Source organism: Vidua macroura, chromosome 1 (assembly GCF_024509145.1).
Source record: "Vidua macroura isolate BioBank_ID:100142 chromosome 1, ASM2450914v1, whole genome shotgun sequence".
Classification (NCBI taxonomy): Eukaryota; Metazoa; Chordata; class Aves; order Passeriformes; family Viduidae; genus Vidua; species Vidua macroura.
Genome location: NC_071571.1, coordinates 95,240,417 through 95,262,245, shown reverse-complemented (window position 1 = coordinate 95,262,245; position 21,829 = coordinate 95,240,417). Strand labels below are relative to the sequence as shown.

Genomic DNA, 21,829 nt, shown 5'->3' with positions numbered 1-21,829 from the left:
GCAGAAAAAGGGGCTTTGGGCTACCTTCTCCACTGACAAAACTGTAAGCGGGAAAACCGCAACTAAAGCAACAATTGTGGTATTCTTTTGCTCTGCTGCTTCAATCATAAAATACTCCTCAGAAAGTTACAATAGCTTACCTACAAACATCTAATACAGGGGCCAGAACAATCCTATCTGCACTCAGTGGATGGATGGTCAAATGCACAGAGCATGCATAGTCTCCACTTACTCCATGGGATTTAGAGGTAATCAAAAAATTAGGCAAAGAAAGATCTTCTGCCAGAATGCTTTTAGTATAACCCTGAATATAAGCAGAATAGATGGTGACAACACCATTGTAAGACAAGACAGCTCTGAAGGAGTTGACAAACCCCACTGTGTCTCACTGAGTTTGTCATTTGAAAAACTGTGTCTGTCTTGGGTACAGCTAAAGGCAGTTACAGCATCTGCTAACACCAAAACCAGTAAGAGGTTGTTTCAGCCCAAATTGTTAGGTATCCCATAAAGAAGTCAACAGACCAACCCTCTGAGACACAGCAATAATGCTGGAAAATGAAGTCCAGAATAGCCTCTGTTTCATCACTTATTCTCCAGTGTATTATCAACTTGTAACTTGTGAAAACAACATTCCTTCATGTGCTTCAGATTACAAACCAAAGGTGCAAAGGGTTGTCTCATGCTGTTACCTAGATGACTGGACCAAGAGAAGCTGTTCCACCCTCTGAAGTGGTGTTTGGCCATCAACAGGCCCTGTCTGGTCAACACGATACCTCTTCTCAAGGCAACTGCTCTTTGGGAACTCAGTCATTATGGCAGTGGGGTACAGCTCATTTAATCAAAAGTTTCTCTCATCTCAGGGCTTGCAGAAAAACTGCCAGCATACAAGAGGTTTACACCCACTCAAGGCTTTGCTTACAAACTGAGGGTCAAATTCTAACCCGAGTCAGACAAGTGTCCCTCCTGACTTACTGCAATGACTTCAGCACTCACTGGAGACTTACACCCATACAAGAAGGAAGACACCAGCCTTTCAGTTTTTGTTTAGAAGGCCAAGGCTGACATTTACCTTCCTTATACATTTAGAATTACTCCTTTTTGCACTGGAATTATTTTTAAACCCTGCCTGAGCCTACGAGGTGCACATCAGCTGGAAACCAAGACACCCAAAATTTAAGTTCCCAGTTTGCCTAGCACACCTCACCACTATCTAATCAGTTCATATAAGGCTTAATATTTGCAAATGGACAAACTCCAGAAAGAAAAGCCCATCCAGGCTAAGAAACCAAAAATACTCAGCTATAACCTCCAGCTTAGTCACTGAACTGCAAACTGGTCAAACTGGGAGAGTACCCCAAGAGACTTCTGATGCTCCAAGCACTGTCAGAGGAAAGAGGGGATAGAGCACATGAATCTTCAGCCTGACCCAGTTCAGACCCTCTTATGTTCCCATGATTATTAGTAACAAATCCAAAGCCATCTGCTGCTGTATGAGAAAAGGGCGAAGGCCTCCCCACATTCAGATCTTACAGCCCAGCCACCTCCAGTCAAAGGGTGGGGAATCACTTTTAAGTGGCTACAGAATTTCAGGGCAAGGCTTATCTTTCACAGCAAGCTGCAAAACAGCTGGCGCTGCAGCCACCCAGAGCACAGCCACCATCTCTGGCACAGCAGCAGGAATACTCCTTGGCAAGGTAAAGAGGACTCCCTTCCCTGCCTTTTTATGAACATATGCGAGAGGTCAACAGCATGCAAAAGAGCTGACAACACAACTTTCAAACGGGGAAGGCAAATAGTGCTGATTCCCTGGAACAAAAGAAAAAAAGAAAAAAAAAAACCCAAAAAAACCACCAAGCTCTCAAAACACACACATCTCCCACTCTGCTACCTGCTCTGTTTGTGTGTCACTACTTCCATCCTCACAGGCTGTCAGGAACACAGACACCTCCTTTACTGCAAACCAGACACTGCCATGGCTGCCTACAAGAGGCTTCAGAGACATCCTCCTTGTGCCTCCATCAAATGAACCTGAGTGACCAACTCACAGCAATTATCTTGCAGCCAAAGGGAAGGAACAAAAATCAAGTTAATAAACTTTGGTAACTAATGACAGGGATTTTTTAAATCTTAAACAATGACAAATAAAAAAGATGTCAGTAAGATTTAAAGGGCATTCAGTACACAGATCTTTTGAATAAAGGACATGCTACTATGAAGAGAGGACATTATCAGTGTATTTGCACACACACCAAACTTCACAGCTCTCACTGCAAAACCAGTCGTCTCTCTGTTTGAAACAGTGAAGCTCACCTGTAGAAATTTTGCAGCTAAAAAGCATTTGATTTCATTTTCCAGCAACAATATGGCCATCATATTACAAACACCATCAAATAAAATTTTTATTATTTTCTAAGAGTCAATTGGTAGCTGTTAATAAAGGCAAACTGTTAAGGAAATCCAGCCAAAAGAGAGTAAATGACCAGATGTGTACCAGTGCAACAAGGTCTAACTTAACTGAAGAACAACTTTAAAACATTAAAAAGAGTTGGACTCATCTATTATCAAACTTCATCCCAACATTTATTTTAAAGTATTTCTCCTAATCCAGAATCTACATAAGCCCTTGACCAAAGCAGTTTAGAAATCATTAAATAAATAAGAGAAAGAGCAGTAATTTTACAGACTTTCACATTTAAATCTAAAATTCTTTTGAGCAACTTCCATTAATCTCTCTTTACAGCTTTTTCAGAGTTCATAATGCTTTCTGCAGCCTGAAATAAAACAAACTGCAGAGATGTCAGAAAGCTATAGATGCAGACTTTAATTACCCTGTATTAATAATGTTTGTCATCTACATTAACATTGTAAATGAAAACAACACATGCAGATCCAGAGATGTGCTTGCAATAGTTTGTACCCGGGGCCACCACGCCTGTGCAGCAGCAGCTAATTACAAGGGTGAGCTATGCCAATATGGAACTCATGCTTGTGTTGCAAAAAAAGAGCAATTTCTAGCCCAGCTTAGGTTTAACTGCACAGTATGGGGCTTGGGGAAAAGACCCACATTTTGTACTGTTATTATTAGAATGGTATTTTTCACAAAACTGAGGAGAACTATGTTTCTGTATACATCAAATAAACCAAAAGCACAGCTGAACCAATACCTCTTGAATCACATTGCATTTCCTTATAAGGGATCTGCAACCCAAAATATTTAAACTATTCTGATAACCCCCTGACAGGAACATACTAAACTCCAAGGCATAAAAACACAACATATCTTTAGCGTAGAACAGAAACATCAAATTTAAAAGCTATTTCATTTGTAAATGCATCCTTATTAGAAGAATGCTTATTGCTTCACTGGTTCATATTCCCAAGTCTCTGGCCTATTGACCAAGTAAGTGAAACAACATCTACGCATTTTATAATTAAGTTATCTCCACATTATCGTTCTTGTTCTGCACTGATGAAAGCACTAAAGGAAGAAATGCAGCTGCTGAGCACCAAAGGTGCTCCTCATTTAAAGTACCTTACAGAACAAAGGCTGAAGTCAAAAGTTGGTCACATTCATTCAGCACAATAAAGGCTTTCCAGAGTTGCCACAATCATCAATAATCAATCATAAAATGTGCAAAAAATCACAGTTTTTCAGCCTTCAATTCCAACATCCACAGGCAGATTTTCTGCTAGTGTTACACTTACTTTTATCTATAATTATTTGAATAAATTCTCTAAAGAAACACAACCAATAGCTGAAAAACTACATGTAAGGTTTTAATTATTTTTTTCGTGTCTTGCCATGAAGTTTATTCTAACATTTTTCCAGCTGGCCAAGAAAAGGAAACATGTGTCAAGGTCAGAGAGAAATAGCTGAATTTGAATTCCAGTTCTGGGCAACAAAAAAATCCAGCAATTTAAACAGGAAACTGGCTTAATAGTTCTGAATTCATCTTTTCCATGAATGGAGAAGCAACATGCAGCAAGCCTGTCTGTTTCTGCTTGTTTCATCAATGAGAGAAAGAAAAAAAAAAATTAAAGCCTCACATGTGGTCTTGCTGAAGCAGATCTGCAAGCAGTGGCTGATTTAATAAAGCTCATCTTCAGTGAAGCACATGATATGTAAATTGCAGACCACAGTAGTGTGTAGCTTTCCTAATACTACAGTGTTGGTTTCTAACATTAATTGGAACCTCTTGTATGAAACTTCTAAGGATAATCAAGTGCTGCCATGTCATCATTCTTTGTTATACAATTTAGTGCCATTTCAGAGACATTGCAAGCACTCTGTGGCTTTACTATGGCTGACTTCGAGCTTAACTGCCACAATGTTGGTTGGGATTTTTTAAAATCATTTTTATAATACTAAATTCCCCTTTCTGACAGAAACAGTTCATATTTGGTATCAAAATAACAGAGCATGCATAATCATGAGGACATTTCCTTAAAATCTGAGCCACTATAGCAGTGATTCAGATGAAAAAAAAATACTTTTTCTAAAACCAGACCCATCCTTCATCTTCAGAAAAGCAGTAAGAGATGAGACCAGTATCCCAACTTCAGAGGGCATAAAGTGATTTAGAAGTAGGCAAGAGCATCCTTGTTTGAAAATGTGCCTTCTTGACCTCATGCTTTGAGTAGCCCTCTTATGCCAAAAGTCATATGTCATAACCTCTCCATTAGTTAGCCTGAGCTGTAATGTTTTACTCTGATAATATCTTGGTATAGTGAATTGAAGGTCATATGTCTTTGAGAGGTCAGCTCATTCTGGCACCCAACCACATGATGAAGTTTCTTTTCACTCAAGCCTCTCTCCAACTCCACAGTCTCTGAACAGGCAATACTGGGTTTGAATAGAAGTTCAATGTAGAATATTGGTGAAATAACCTGAGCCTAAAGCAATCTTTCCTCAATGACTACATTTAATTTGAAACAGATATTTCAGCCAGTTTTACCATACAGTACATTTTCTATACTTGCACGTGCACAGATGCACAATACAGGCAGACAACAGAAGAGGTATAAACTGAAATTTTCAAACCAGCTGGAGAGTCTTAGAAATGGTGTTATGGAGGTTCCTTTGAAAACTTCGGCTATGCTTTTTGTAAGTTTCCTCACTGGCTTTTTTATGCAAGAATTAATCAGATAACTTAATGATAAGTACTCAAGAATGCTAGAAAGGAAAAAAAGTCTCTAGCATATAGAAGGAAATGGGGAAAAAACAGAGGGAGGGAGGTTATAGTGTGTGTTTTTGAGGGAAGTACTTTTTGGTCTACCCTTTAGTGCATGGGACTTCAGCAGACTTTAACTGCTACTTTGAAAATGCCCCAATTCGTCTGCAGAGCAAACTAAAAGGTGTCTGAAAGCATTAAACTTCCAGGTATTGCCCAGAACAACTACATAAAATGACACACTGAATCCTGCTTAAAATTTAATAACAAGAAGCATTTTATATTGTCTGAGGAAATCTAGGATGTCCTGAGCTTCACAGCATGTCCATACTGTATGTAACTATTTCAGGACATATTTAGAACTGCTCATTCATGAATACACTTTCCTAAAATATGCAGTCTTCTCATTTCCATGCTTTACTGTATATTACTAGAAAAAATTATCTGTTGCACATTATTCAGTGTCCTAAAAAGGCCTGCATTTGAGAAAGCCTCATCCATCTACTCATTCCACATAAAACCATTAAACTGCTCCAAATGGTAAAGTCATCATTTTGCAATTATAACTCTAAATTAAGGCTTTTGTGTTGTTAATTCTCCAGGAAAACTTGCACCTATGTTTTACAATGAAAGGAAAAATATCAAAATACATCTTACTAAAGGTTTATGAATGAATCCATTGTATCACTGATGAAACATGCATAAAGCCAAAATCCGTTCTATTTCCACATCAATTTTTTTTTCCTTCTACATGATCAGAAGTTGACCTAAAATGTTTTTCCTTTCTGAAACCAAATGCAGAGAGTGAGCTGTGCTGTAAATACAGGAATTTCAGACATCTTAAAAATAAAGGTATTAAGAATGGAAGAAAAAGTTAAGCCATTAACTGAAAGTTTACAGATCCCCCAGTCTGCAAACACTTATGCAACTGAGTAACTTCACACACATAAATAATCTGCTTAAGTCCAGTGAGGCTACTATTATTTTCAAAACCACTCATACCTTTTGAATGTGAGTAGAATCATGACACAGTACATTTACCAAAAAACAAAATCAGAGATTTCACTGTGAAACTTGAAAATTTCTTCCAAAAGAAATGGTACTTAAAATATATAATCAAATTCTACTCATCTACTCCCATCAAAAATACCTACAAGATTCAGAATTATTTAAAATTAAACCTGAAATTTCACAAATGATGTGCAAACATTTTTCAAACACTTCACTGGCTCTGGAGATACTAACTAGGTTACTAATTTAGGTAAAGAATTTTCATGTCTCAGGTATCTCTACAAACCATTATGTTTAAGTGCTTGACAAGGAAAGCTTGCTTTCCCAAGTGCTTATTATTGCATTTCCCATTGACTGCAATGGGATTTCCAAGTACTGAGTTCTTCTGAGTAAGGGAATACTTAATAACAGGCCACAGGAGTGCAAATTAAGAAATCTATAATTAGGTCATCCAGATTTTACAGTTTTTACCTGAATAACTGATTTGTGCACTGTACTAGGGATGACAAACTATCACACACACAAAAACAAGGGAAAAAAAAAAAAAAAAAAAAAAAAACACAAACAAAACCATACCCCTAGAAATTATGACACAGTAAAATAGAAAGCACACACCCTTGCTATGAGAGAACGCCAATAAAAGAGTGGAGCTTTGATCTTATTTTCAACAGTCACTCATAACAATGGCAGAAATATCCTTAATCCTCCAAAATATATTCAGCCAAGACTACAAGATGCCACTGCTTTCTCATAAGCATTAAATAGAGGATGACTTCACCTGAGAAGTCCTTTAATCCTTCCCATATTACTTTGTTGTCTAAGCACATAGCAAAAAACCCTCCCATCGTACCTCTCCCTGGATCCGCAGAGAACATTTCCTACAACTTGGATGCAATAAACTACAGTTCATTTTTTGAGTATGGAATCAATATTGTTAACTGGGAATCTGGGTGGGTTTTCCTTCCCTTGTATGAATGCTTGTAACCATTATTGAATCATTTCTCATCTGCTGTCTTGCATAACATCAGCATTTGCTCTTTCACCTTTGTTTCTGCTGCATCTCCACTTTCAGAACTTGCTTCCAGACTCATTTTGGAGGCACTAGTCATAGCAGGGTGGTGAGATCATGTCTTTGGGACGCTCACTTCGTGCTATGTTAAACAAACAAACAAACAAAAGTACACCAAACATACTAAAAAAAAAAACTCACTTCCTGATACTTTCATTGATTTTTTTTTTTCCTCCTAAACTTTAGGGCATTAGTGACTCAGCTCCCAAATGAAACTGATGCTGGAAAGCTGTCAGGAAACTGTATTTATCTGGCAAGTTATTAAGTGTTGCAAATGTTGATGTTGTAATTTAGAGAAATTATCTGTTACCAATACTTCAGCCGTCTCAATCACTGATTTCCTAACATTACACACCCATAACCAAAAGACAGATCAATACACATCTGATAATCACCAAACATAAAAACATAAACTGCTCCTTTATAGTATTGATCAGCAGCTTTTTCTACACGTGCAGTAGTTTGAGGGAGTAACAGGCACTTGGCAGTATCAACACTGTGCTGACAGAAAGAGAAACTGGCTGGCACTCGTGCAACGTCGTGTCAGTAGATACCACGTCCATCAAACGCTGACAGTTTGGCAGATCAGACGCTCTCTGCCATAATGTCATAATGACTTCAATTTACTTCTCCACAGCACCAAAAGGCTGCAATTTTATGAGCTATCCAAGTCTCTTCTCTTCAACAACGAGACTCTCTTGCTTTTGCAGCCTTGACAGGTTCATGTATTTCCTTAAAGTTTCCTAGTAGGCATAACCAGAACAGTAAGAAACACAAAGCTGTTAACTGATTCCCTCATTATTTATACAAATAACTAAAGTTATTCAGCGATTAGAATTTCACTCAAAATTCAAACAACAGCAAGTTTCAACTACTGAAAAACAAACAAGTAGAAGGAAACCCCATAAAACCCACTAGGATAGCGACTTTCTCAAGCCCAAGGTCAACAGGGCTGCCTTCACTCCTAACTGAAGAGTAAGATGCCACCATTCAACATTCAGGAATGTGCTTCCATGCACCAAGAGGAGGCATCAAGAGTTTCAATCACGGATAGGCAGCAGCACAGAGACGAAGCCCAGTGCTCACTCCTGTGCACCGTGGATGGAAGAAACCCCTGGCAGCAACGTGCATTCAGGCACCAGTGGGAGAAAATACACATCACTGCATGAGGTCACCAAGACACCACCAGCAACCAGGAGATACTCAGGTATTTCCTCACAGTTACTCAGATGCTGCAACAGGGACAATGATTGTGTCAGTCAACAGTTGAACTGAAACTGCTGTTTGAGTTTTGGCAGAAAAATGCTACGCGTTCCTTAATCTGCACTGGCACATCTAATTGAACAGGTACTTTTGTTTCCTCCGCCTTTCTACCTCCCAGCTCCCCAAGGTCTTCTCTGCTGGCCAAGACGATGACTTAAATATTTTAACTGGTCTTGAAAAGCACAATTTGAATATTTTCCTTTAAAACTTAACAAGTTGAACAAAAAAATGCGGCAAAACCATTCTTTTGTAAGAACAGAGAGACTCAGAATTGAGAAATCAAACCTGGGTTTCTGCATGCAGTTTCTGTTTGCCACAGGAAACGTTTTGTTCTTGTAAAGCACAGACAGCTAAACCTACACTTCTGGTGAAGTGTAGGTAGAAAACCTACCCACCTGAAAGCGAAGACAGGGGCAAGGAGGCAGGCTTTCCACTAGAGGACTTCAAAGCACTCCTCAACTCGATCAAAAATGTCTCAACGATTTCATGGAGGTGAGCCAACACCTCCAGGCTATATCCCTGCCCTCCTGTCTCCACCTCTTCCATCCCTACCCCTCCACCAGGGCTCTGTCCTCCACTGCACAGCCACTATCACAAAGATAGACACCATGACACAAGAGACAGGAGCTCTTTCTCATGGGATTCATCTGCTCAAGAAGTCCAGCCCATTGGTCTTGAAAGAAGAAGAGACCCACACAGCACAAGGCAGAACTTCCACATTGCTTGATCCACATAAAGCAACAACACCTTTGTTGCAATTTGCACCACTGCAGTGGTTACATCCTATGTGCAGGGGGGAAAAATAGCTTGATCTTACCTTCAAATTTTATTTAAAAGAAAAATAAACCAACTTTTCATGCACAGTAACAAAAACAATCCTAAAGAAAAGTTTATATAAGCTACCTCACACCACAACAAGTGATTGTTGTATAAATACAGAGTAATTTCATCTTAAACCCCCTGCTTTAAGAGACAGATCTCATTAATCTGAAGTAGGATGCAAACTCTTTTTGCTGTGCAACCAGTCCAGATTATTACATCTGTAAGATCAGGTACTGTATGATCTAGCTCAAACATGCAGATGCCTGCTACACTGCAGGATGCCTCACCTGTCAGTAACTACAGGAAGAGTAACTAAGTACAGGACAATCAAATCTGACTGCACCCCGGTGACTGCATCCAGTTGGTCTTACCACACTTCAGGACATTTGCCAATTGCTACATCCCAACCAAATCCCTTCCTCCTCACCCTGACAAAGTTACATACAACATCTAGTGTTTTAATGATGTTTCTCAGCAGACCTGGTTTTCACCTATGTCAGTGTCACAACCACCAAAACAAACAAACAAAAAAAAAGAAAAGGCACATGGATGAAATCCAAAGAGAAACCCAAAGAACCACACCTCTCAATATTGAATCAGCCACTCCATATCAAACCTTTCCTGTGAAGGAAGGGGTAAGGGGTACAGCAGGCTGAGGAACCCACTCAGGCCAGTATCTCTTGTTAACGTCACCTCTCCACAAACAGTAACAATGAAGGGTCATCTCTGTCCCCAGGTGCATATACTGATGTGGTTAAAATAATTAAGAAAAAAAAAATTTCTTGGTTTACCCAAAACCTTTTATACTTGAAATACCATGTCATCGATCTGGATTGTTCTAAACTCAATGTTTCATATCAAAAATAATCATCTCCTCCCAAATATATCAAATGTTAATATACATTTTTGTTAGATTCATACAATTTTAATGAGGAAGAGTTAGGGTTTGGTTTTTTTCAAAGAAAATTAAGTAATTCTCACTGACTTTTTCACTTTGCAACCTTTCAACCACACACAAGAGAAGAGTTGTCTTTGCACTGACACCTGCAGTTACTCCCTCTAAGCACATATGCAAGCAGGCAGTGTCAAAACATGCTTCCTAAAGTGACGCCTGAGAGAAGTTTTTGGCCAGAAGACATCCATATAGGAGTTGCAACATGAAAACTTGCAGAGGGGAGCGGATATGTGCTACCCTGTTCAACCACCCCAGCTGTCACAACAGGGCACGTGGAGCAACTAGGCAACAGGATCTTACCTATACTATGTCAGCACTGCATTTATTAAGCCATTTTCCATTTATGTAAGTTGGTATTTTAGCCTTCCTAAACCTTCTTTCACATTCTCCTCACTGCTTAGAGAAAAATCTACAGGAACAACCCTTCCTGCCTGCTCCTTCTGTTTCTGAGTTTGCACCTGTGGCTCTGCCATCCTTCAGGTACCTGAGCAGAAGCATCAGCTGGGGCTGGAGCCCTCGACCTGCAGCAAGGGTATCCTGCACACTGATATTGCATCATATGCCCAACGAGGCTTTTTAATCATCCTGATGATGACAGCTTCCCTTAGGGTAACTTCAATGGGCTGCCTCAGTCCTCTCCGACTGAGCATAAATCACAGCTGACTTGGGAAGAGTACTAAGCTCTTCAATGTCTTGAAAAACACAGCCAGTGGGGAGCTGTAAGGATGAAGACACTTTATAGATCTGAAAGCTACATCTGAGCATCAAATGCTAAATCTGGTGCTCAGGGGCACTGTGGATCTCTGACACTTCCAGGAGGACACTGAATGCATAAACTTGTGGATGGATTACACGCATTACACTGATACATAAACACAGTGGTTTCATGCAGTAGACAAACTGTTTCTCCTGCCATTTAACATAAACTACCTGCTTTTATACCCTAGTTAGGAACACTTCAAAAAGCAGCACTGATAGCAAAGCAATTATTTGAGTTCCAAAATTAGGCAACAGTGAATCATTGTCTCTGAAACTAAACCCCACATTGTACAGACTGACCCACATGATCAAATCTTTGCAGTCAGTTCAATAGACTTCCAAGTGGCCACCAGCATCCACCTACAGGGATCAGTTTGCCAGACCAAGGAGGAGTGTTAAATTACAAGCTTTGTAATCATGGCAAGCATGTTGATTAAATAAGTAAATAAATAAAGATCAATTTCATTAATGGCAGCATGGCAGCCCCATGCAAAAACTTCAAAACCTCTTTTCATTTTGAGCTCACTCTAATATTAGTTAAAAAAATATCAAATCAACAGCATCTTTTAATGTTTAACAAAACAGCTACACTCATCCTTGGTTAAACTCTGCCACACTGGAAAAGAATCAGAGATTAATTTAATTGAATGAATTTGGCTTTTAACCTAGACAATAAAATTTACTAGTATAAAAGCTTAAATCCCAACTGGCAATATAAGAATGCCTTAGGGTACACTCTGCTTCTTGCCAATACCACATATCCACCTTTAAAGCTTTAAAATAAATCTCTTTTGTTTCCACATGTATAGGCATATACTATGTTTATACTACAAAAAATAAATGCTGACTTGCAAGGGTTAATAATATAATGCTTGCTAATATTTAACCTCAAAACTATAGCCAACTACAGATAACCTACTTCTTCAAAATTGGAAGTAGGAGAAGGAAAAAAAAAAATCAGCTCTTTACCAACACAAAACAAGCAGAAATACTGAATGACAACAGGATTCTGAAGTCACTCTACTGAACTGCATTATCTTTGGCATTAAGTTCATCATACACTTACTATTATTCTAGCAAGCACCTTTTTTAACAATACTTAGCTGGGTGTCCTCTGTCATACTTGAAACAATCTCTGTTTCTAAAGCCATCATCATGACAATACTGCCTTCATTTTCCCATTAACCAGCAAGGCATGTACCATTTTCTGTTAACAGCTGACCTCTTGTTTAAACAAATACATTCAGAGCATGCAGGTCTATGTCCTATATAAACAGAGAACCAAATCGGCCCAGCCTACACCCCTGAACTCTCCATGTCAGTGGGTGGAGATGGCAAAGAGTTGAGGAGAATCCAGCCCACAGTGTCACTGCCATGAACACAAAATGTTCCACATCATTATGTGCAGCCAAGGAGGCACTTGTTATCTACAGGGATGCAGGTATTATGTTCGCCTGACTTTAAACACCGTCAACAACAGACACTAAACAATTTATTTTTCTTCAAATCCTGGACATGTAACACCAACACCTTTTTTTTTTTTTTTTTTTTCTTTGTGCATTTGCGTGTATATGCCCATGCCCAGGCAATGCCAAACTTAGGGTAACTGAATCACCCTCTGGGGCCAGGCTGGGCCACCATTGCTAACACTGGCAAACTCCTACTCACAAGAAAGTGCCTCTCAAGTCAGCGAGGCTCCTCCGATGAGTAACAAGTGCTCACTGATGTCAGTGAAGATTACCCAGCGAGGGCTTTGAAGTTGCTATTTTGTAGTGGGGTGTGTGTGTGTGCACACATGCACAGGAGCAGACATGACTCCCTAAAAGCCATGAATTCATCATCAACCTACAAGGTAGTATGGCTTACAGTCAGAAAGTGAGATAATGACCCTATGCCATGACCTCAAGGTAGAAATAAACTGGGTGTAGGCGGTACCTACCGATACCAGGATTAACATGACTCAGGGAATACAGGGCTGAAATAAAGTATTCAAGAGACACAAAACAGATGCCATAAGCACATCTCCTTTTGCCAGCCCAGTTCCCTGTCATCCTGCTCCACTTTCTATGCCACAGCGCATAATCAGCACACCTAATACCAAGCTGTAGTCTAACGTATGCTGATATAAATTTGAACTAGTATGACCAAAGTAACTGGAGAAACACCACTAAAATGCACAGTAACTGAGCAAGGTTTAGCCTCTGGGGTCAAGTTGATGCTATGTCCTAAAGTGATGGAATATGTATCATTTTCTGACCACTGCCTAGAAGAAATTACAATGCCATTTACATGTGCAGAGGATGTGGCACCACTTCACTTCCAGTTGCACTGCTCAGGAAATACATAAAAGTAAGCTTCGTATCTTGCATATTTACTATGCCATACAGCTCTTACTAATAGGCTGAATTACCAAAACCAGAAAGATGCTGCTGCTGCTTGCAAAAGGAAAGTGTCTTTGCAATGAAAGAGAATTCCATACGCAATACTCTTCTTCAGGGAAGAGAGCTGTACTCACATGATTATACCTATGCTATATATGGCATGCTAAATCTTTTCCTCCTTGGTCACAGATCTCTTATGTGACTTTTCCTTACTACCCCACTGTAATGGACACAAAGAGAGAGGGCTAATGAACCATCCTAATATTTTTCAGGTAGCTGACAGGTTAATTTCTGGAATGACCCAGGGATGCTGACATTGACCACATTTCTAGGCACCCATGGTGTGATACAGAACTAGAGCCCCATGGTGCAGTTCTCCTGCAAGCCTGCAGCAGGACCAGTTTCTGCACAGAAACCAGCTGAGTCTGGAGGAGAGCAGAGAACATTTCTACCCCATCACCACACAGGCAGCCTTCAGTACCAGGAAGACTGTGGCCAAATTTTTGCCTTGCATTCTACATACACATTCAAATGCCAGATGAGGACCAAGCACCAAAGTTGGCTTCCTCCCACTGTAGTAAAATGCACAGTAAATTCAATTCTAATAACTTATTATTGTGAAGAGGACTGTGATAATTAACAGACATTTATTAGCATTTAATTTGACAGCAGATAAGCTTTGGAGAACTTTAATGACCCTTTAAATGGATCCATACAACCACATGTACACAGAGGAGATACAATCAAGTCCTGGAACTTATTCTTACTGTGTGTTTGTACACATCCCAGAGGAGCAGCAACAGATCATCATTGCTACTGGGTGCCACCATATGACAACAGCTTATAATTATACCCTCTTGATAAATCATAATCTTCTATAAGCCTAAACCGCTGACTTTGTGTCAGATAGAAACAGATGCCTGCTGTGTTCCCACGCACCTTTACCTGACCATCATATTGTGGTTTGATGTAGAGGATGATTGTTACCATAAGGAATTAATCACAGCTACAGAAGCCTGGAAAAGGGAACTGTTGCAAGTCCTTATTTTATCTCCTTTATAATGCTAAAAACATAAAGTTACTACTTTTTTTTTTTTAAGAGAGCAGAAACATTATATGCAGTACATTCTTTGCAAAAGTCATCAGAGTTAAGGCTGTAGCAGTAAAAGTCACGTCTAGAAAATTTGCTTTCAGGACAGATTCATGACAGTATTCACAGAAAAGACAGAGGATGAACAACAGATTTCCCAAGTGCGGTTTCTCTGCATGGCTGTTTTTGCTGACATGCATCTTTCACAAACCCAGCTAGTCCTAACAAATTCTATTCATTAACAGCAATTTATTTAAGGAAGTTTGCTATCAGTGCTAAAAATTAATCAGTCTTAGGTGGCTGTTTGCATTGTGCCTGACATCCTCCCAACCCTTCTGTGCCAACAGCCTGGTTTCTCAGCATAGCTCAGTCCTTCTCACGGGTCCCTTGCAACACCTGGATCACTCCTGTTTTCATTCTGAACACAAACCTGCTCCACTTCATATTCCTCCTCCAAAAACTCTCATGCTCAGCATGCCACATCCACCCACTCATCCCAAGTCTCTGCCACCTTGAAGTTTTGAGTGCTGACACCCGCTCAAGCTCAGAAGTGTGCAACAGCCAGGAAAAAGGGACTGCAGAGCGAAGTACACCTGGGGGACAAGAGACAGGAAAGGAGTCTACAATAATCAGAGATCTGTGCAGTAGAACCAAGTCTTAAGTCCCTTCAAGAAACTACACAGAAGAAAAATTCAGTTACCTCACACACATGCAAACATACGTGCTCAGCCAAACCTCCTCTTCTTCTCTTTAACATCTCCTCTCTAAAACCACCACCACTCTAATTTCTCCCAGGGCTCCTTGTGATGAAGCAAGGCTACACGAGCTAAGCCCTACACAGAACACCAGGCATCTCCCATATCCTGCTCTTACACAGCTCTGCACACACTCCATCTCATTCTGGCGCTGCTGCAGGGTGGCAGAGACCACCCAGCAGACCAGTGCCATGGGAAATAAATCAAATCTCAGTCAGACCCCATTAACGCATCCCAGACAGCGACATCCAGCAACACTGTACAGGGGCATGATGACATGGGAAGCTCCGGCCACCACCTCAGCCTCACCACTCATGAAGAAAAGCATCACCAAAGGGCAATGATTCTTTTACTACCATAACGCAGATAACTACAGATTCCTGCCATGGTGATTTCTGATGAAAGACAGACACCCACCTTCAGAAACTCAGTGTTCCTAGGTACAGGAGAAAGTAGTTCTCCACCTTTAACAGTCTTCCTGGACACCCACAGCTCCTCCAAACACGTATTTCCTCCTTCTTATTTCTGTATGATCTTGTTACAGTCTTTTTTCCTTTACGGCTGTGTTCAGCTCAACACACCCTATTTTCTTCTCCTCCAGCTTTTGCTGTGCCTGCTGCTTGCACCAGCTCTTCATCACTTCTGAGCAAAGAGATTGACACTGATGCCAGACGTGAAACGGCTGAGAGATCTTTACAAGTGAACCAGCTCATATTGGCATAGCTCCGCTAATGCCCAACGCAAGGTGTAATTACCTCACTTGTGGGTGGAATTACACAAGGAGTAATTCTGGTTACCTGGTCTTCAATAAACTTCACAGAGCTGCTGTAAGATTCCGCAAGAATTGAGTTATGCTAGGCAAAATCCATTAGACCTTAACAGCATGGGAGGAAAGCAGGGAGGACTGTGTGAAGAGCATTTTTATTATGCGTCTGCAAAATTATTTTCCTACATTCGCATACTGCTATACCTACATAGGTATTTTCTTTTTAAAATAAGATTCAAGTTCAAAACTTCATTTTGCATATTAGAATGAGAAACTGAACCCTTCAAATGCTGTTATCTTCTTCAAAGTGTAAAATACAATGAATAAAGCAGAATAAACTGTGTGTTTAAGAAAACAAAAATCTGTCTCATGTCTAGCATCTTCTTAGCTGACAGACTCTCAACTCTCATCATCTTGTCCTTTTTCTTACATGTTGAAGAGAGTTTAGTTTAAGAGATAGTGTTCTTCTTCCATAGGGATCACAGATGACAGACTGTACCAAGTGATGAGGTTTTTTTCCTGTTCAGAGGAAGTACCAACTCAGAGGGCAGCATTCCCTATCCCACTGAGCCAACAGAACAGCTTTAGGCTCCCTACACATTCCAGAGTAACCTGCGCCAGTGTGCAAACTGAACTGCAGGAGAAAATACTTAAGCCAAAATTCAGACAAATTTCTTGACCTTGTCACTGCTCTTGGGCTGCTCATCCTTCTTCAAGTCTATTATGCTCTCTCTCCCATCCTCCAGGAGCACAAAACTCACAGGAGAGCCACATTAAGCAGGTAACTATCTGTCTTCCTCTCCAGTGTGGTGATAGAAGTCTTGATCCTTGGATTTCAGTCTTAGAACCTGCAGGAAGCTTGGACAAGCTTTCTGCAAGGACAGAAGAAAACCTAGTTTTAGGTAAGGAATTAGCTTGATCTCTTACATCTCAAGGTCCCCATTTCCTTCCCTTTTGCTGGTCTGCCAGATCAGCCAGTCCCCAGAGGATTCTTTTTAAGCTTGTATCATCCACTCCTCTAACAAACCAAGTCAGCATTTCTCTTCTTGAACTTCTTGTTCTCTCCCTTATCTTGTGTCAGAGCCAAGGACACAAAAACAATTACAAGTCTCTCCACCAATCTTGTGCAGAGCTCCACATCTAGCTAAAAAGCTGCAGAAATGTTCACCTGCTATTTCACTGCATTTGACTTAGCAAGTATTGAAAAGCCAAATAAATGTCACTATGTTATCTCAAGCTGTACATCAGGACAAGGTAGCAAAGAGCATTAAAGTCACAGCATCTCCTGAACTACATAGCAGAAGGTAAGAGTAAGATCTAAAGGGTGCCCAGCTTTTTATCCCCCAGAGGGGATGCCCTGGTTTGCAACTCTATCCCTAGCTCAGAGACCTATGTATGATCTGCAATAAACAAGTGGCAGTTAAAGGATTTTGCTATGCAGAGGTACACACAGTTTGTTTGCAAGTTAGAACAGGACACACAAAAGCCATCAGTCTGTTGCACAGACTGCACGTCATAAACATTGTTGTGAGTAAGAAGAGCCCTGCGTTCTGCACTGAAACAGAAGACACAACAGCAGGCAATTCAGCAGCAGGCATTTGAAATTTTGTTAGTGGCCCGCATGAATTTCACAGATTACTGTTTTGTATCATTTTGCAGACTTTTAACAAGCCAAACTACTCCTTTACAATACCCAGGCTCCTTAGACATCTACTTCAGAATATAAAAATCTGAGGGGAAAGGCTGCCCACAATCTAGAAACCACTTTTGAGCTCCAGACACCCTCCTTCTAAGTGCATGAAACTCTGAATCAAAATATTAGCAATCCTCGCCTTTTGCACTGCTTACTTTTGTGATGGTAACCTATAATCCCTAATCAACCTAGAAAATAAATGACTGATAAACCAATCTGCTTGTAACCCCATTAACAGATTCTGGCTTCAGTATCAACAGGGTAATTTGCTGAGACTATTTTTAATCCCAACTGCTAAACCATTAATCCCACAATTTCAACATAGTATTTCCACCACCCCCCAAATTTACTCAAGGTTACCAACAATTTTGCAACTCATTAAAAAGCAGATAAATAAATAAATAACATTTGCAAATATACACCTCCTGGCACGGGAGAACTGACAGACTCCGATTACTTGGTTGATCCCGTTAAAGCCATTACTTTCTAATTGGAAAGAGTCATTCAGAAGCAAAGCTGTGTGTCTGGCATGTCACTTGACACCTGGTATGTACCACTCATGATAAGATGAACTCTCCAATATGCTTGCCACAATGAAAAGAAGTGGGTTATTTCATCATACCACTGATAGTCACAGCTCTCTACTAAAATCTGTTCTAATTTAATGGGACCAAGGTTATCAACATAAATTGTCATGTTTTCTCTAACTGGCATTAAAATATTCTCCAACTATCATTATTAATGTCAATATAATTATGCATTGAAGATCACAGCATTCATTATTGAGGTAAAATTTATCTGGAGGGAAAGAAAAAAAGAGACAAACAGAGCAAATCTAATTAAAGTACGTATTTATAGATTTCATACAGCTTTTCTCTTTAGTGATGAAAACATTTCTTTAGAAAAGGTCTTAAAATAAGGATTCACAGAGCCATCAAAAACAGCACCAAGAAAGCATTGTGTTAATCAGCTAAAGGTACAGTTATACACAGGATGTTGCAAAGGGACTGCTGTGATAATACACGAGCCTGGTAGTTTATCCAAGGATGTATCAACATGCTAGTACAACAATCTGGAAGACAGACCCTTGGTTTCACGTAAGCAGCTACACACAGGAGGAAAAGCTATATTTAGTGTTGGAAGGGTGGTGTTTAATGCTCCTTTCAACTTCTATAAATTATAACATCAGCTATTCCTAATTGGTATACATTAGTATTCAAACACCACATTGAAATTAGAAGCTTAGCAGTTTTTCGGTACACTTACAGACTCTTCACACAAACACATGAATAACCTTGTTGAAATATTTTCGAGTCCCAAGGTTAAAAGAAATTACTTTAAGAGACAGATGGTGAGCAACTGGTACCTCAGTGAGGAGTGCCACCGACTTTTGAAAGTTCTCACGCAATGCACCGTATGGGGCTAACTCATATTTACTGCACACTTTGGGACTTTGTCTCAGCTCCTGAATCCCTGAAGACGTGCATAGATAGGATGGCAGAGGGGAAAGAAAGCCTAAAAATACAACTCCCAGGGAAATCCAAATCCAAAGGGAAAATAAGGTATCTTATTTCCCTAAATGCATAGTTTAAGTCAGTCCTTAAGTTGCCTGATTCATAGTTTTATCATACTTGTGGCTGCCAATACTGCTACCAGCTCACCAATGCAGGTGCCTCACAGTCTACCACAAAGGAAGCCAGAATGCATCCATTAAAATAGGCAACTAAGCAACCTCTGTGTAAAGACTGGTGGACGAAGGGGGGGAGACAAAGACTTTGCAAGCACATACTCAACCATCAAAAGAGGAGCTCTAGTTTCAGCCAGCAGAGACTGTAACACCTCGCCCTGCAATCCTTTACAACACGCCGTGTCACTGGCTATTGTTCATAACTCTTCCCGCAAACCATTTCAACATTCAGAGAATGACTATTTCTTAAGGAAATTATTTCTTAAAGGAAAAATATTGCTTACTCATGAACCTGGTATCATTTTAACAGTGAGGCAAAACTGCTACAGATAATTACATTGCACAATCCTAAATGCATCTTTTATTGTACTAGATTTCAGAAAAAGAACATTCTGAAACACTGAAATAAATCAGAGAATAAATGTGACTTGTTGTCAGCTAATACAATAAGGGTTAAATGCTACCATATGGTGAGTGCGCACACGTTACCCTTTTAAAAACAAAGAACATGGCTAATTTAATTCCCAAATCTATTTTTATATAAGTAAACGTGACCATTTTAAAATTAGGCTACAATTGTGACTAGAACACCTCAATTTCCACCAGCTTCTCTTCCTCTTTCTTTACTGAAAACTAACACCACTTTCCTGCTCACCATCTTTTTAAAAAAGACAAGGAAAAATTACTATTCAGTCAGCTTTATCCCCATAACAAGCCAACACAAGCATTTCTATGCAGTGTAAAAATAGTGACAAGCCAACTCACCGTTCTTCCTTTATTATACCTGCCGGAAAAGCAAAGCATGCGTGTGTGTGTCTGTGTGTGTGTGTGCAGTACATTAAAACTCACTGACACATGATCCGGTTTTCAGCAAACACTCACAACAGGACCTGCCCGACAGACACAGCTCTCGCTTTCTCTGCACCCCCCAGCATGTACTGAGACATACAGTTTCAGTACACTCCCAGCCAAAAAAGAACAAGAACAAAAAAAAAAAAAAAAAAAAAAAAAAAAAAAAAAAAGAACCAAAGGAAACACATATAAAATACACACAGGGTAGCTGAAGTGGATGCTGTTGGTTTGAAAATTGTCTGTCTAGCCGCTGTGCTATTTGTTTTTATCATTATACTATAAATGAAACATGTCAGGAGTCTAAAAATAGCTACAAATTGTAATTACATACGCTTTGTAGTTTTTATTTTACTTTGAAAAGAAGATTAAAAGCTAGATCATTTTAGAAACCAGCCTTAAAGATTTAGGGAGCCACAAAATTCTTCTACTTTTCAATTTGAAGTACACTGCTGGAAAGCATTTCCTTTGGGACATAAATACAACAGCCCCAACATGGAGAAACAAGCTCCCAACACCACACAGTAATATGGCAAGAAAGAAAAAGGAGAAGAGTAGACAAAGAAAAAACTAATTTCTTAGAGATTCTAAGAGTGTCCTGATTACGGATGTAATACTATAAGCTTTAATTAGGTGCTAAGTGCTGTGTGCTAAATTCATCCCCACATCCAGTGCTGTAAATTCAGTGCCACCCTACTAAAGTTACCTTGGGTTTACCACAACAGTACAACAGTAATGCCAGGCCTACAGCTTCTGCAACAGCCCATAATGAAATGTGGATTTTGTTGAACAAGCGTTAAGCAACACAATATCCTGCTGATAAAAATTTAATTCTTTTCCATAAGCACTCGCTTAAATGAAAGGTTAGCAAAAATGAATTTTAAGTAGTCCTCAGAATGCAGGCAGTCTTGAATCCACAGAAAGAACCTCTGTTCTTCCATGACTTGAAACAGTTTATAGACCAGTCTTCAGCAGCCCCTGTCGCAGTGTCCCTGCCATGGACACCATGAGCAGTGTTAGCTCACAACTTGAGAGTGGTAAATAAACAACTTATCGTACAGCAGATGTGTGCTATTGCTATGAGACCTGCTAGAACTTACTAGGCAATAAATAGTTTGGTAGCAACTTGAGAGATGCAAGTTCTGTCCATCCACGCGCGAATTTAATCTCGGAACACACGCTTAATGCTCCATGTTCCTTTGCACAAGCACTGTTGCCATAATGCAGTTTCAGGAATGCAAGGAGAAACTGCTAACACCAAGTGTGTAACAATGCTGATGGGCCTCTCCAAGTAATCAAGATGTAAACAACATCAAAAAATGAACAACCAGCTTTGAGTAATCATCACACCAAAAAAAGAGAGCTCGCTGGCTTCAAATAGCAAAGCAGGTTCAGCAGATCAAGAGACTAAACATTTGCTGACTAACAGTTAGGTAATGAAAGTAAACATTTGTAATGAAGTCATCATCCTAATGAAAGCCTAAGTGGCAGCGTTAACTACCTGGACCATAATCCACTTGCAAGTTTTAATGTGGGCTCACTAACATAATATTTACTA

The 21,829-nt window shown here is 39.8% G+C and overlaps 1 protein-coding gene across 3 annotated transcripts in view; it reads right to left on the bottom strand.

The window, feature by feature from the left end:
* The window catches only part of ZNF516 (zinc finger protein 516), a 100,989-nt gene that overhangs the window by 73,015 nt on the left and 6,145 nt on the right, over nt 1-21,829 (bottom strand). Inside the window, exon 1 of one of the 3 annotated variants that reach the window (XM_053993537.1) lies at nt 15,694-15,769. The exons of the other annotated variants lie outside the window; for them this stretch is intronic. The gene's annotated coding sequence lies outside the window, so the exon portion shown is untranslated. Of the gene's footprint in view, nt 1-15,693; nt 15,770-21,829 lie in introns of those variants that run through there. 3 annotated transcript variants of the gene reach the window in all.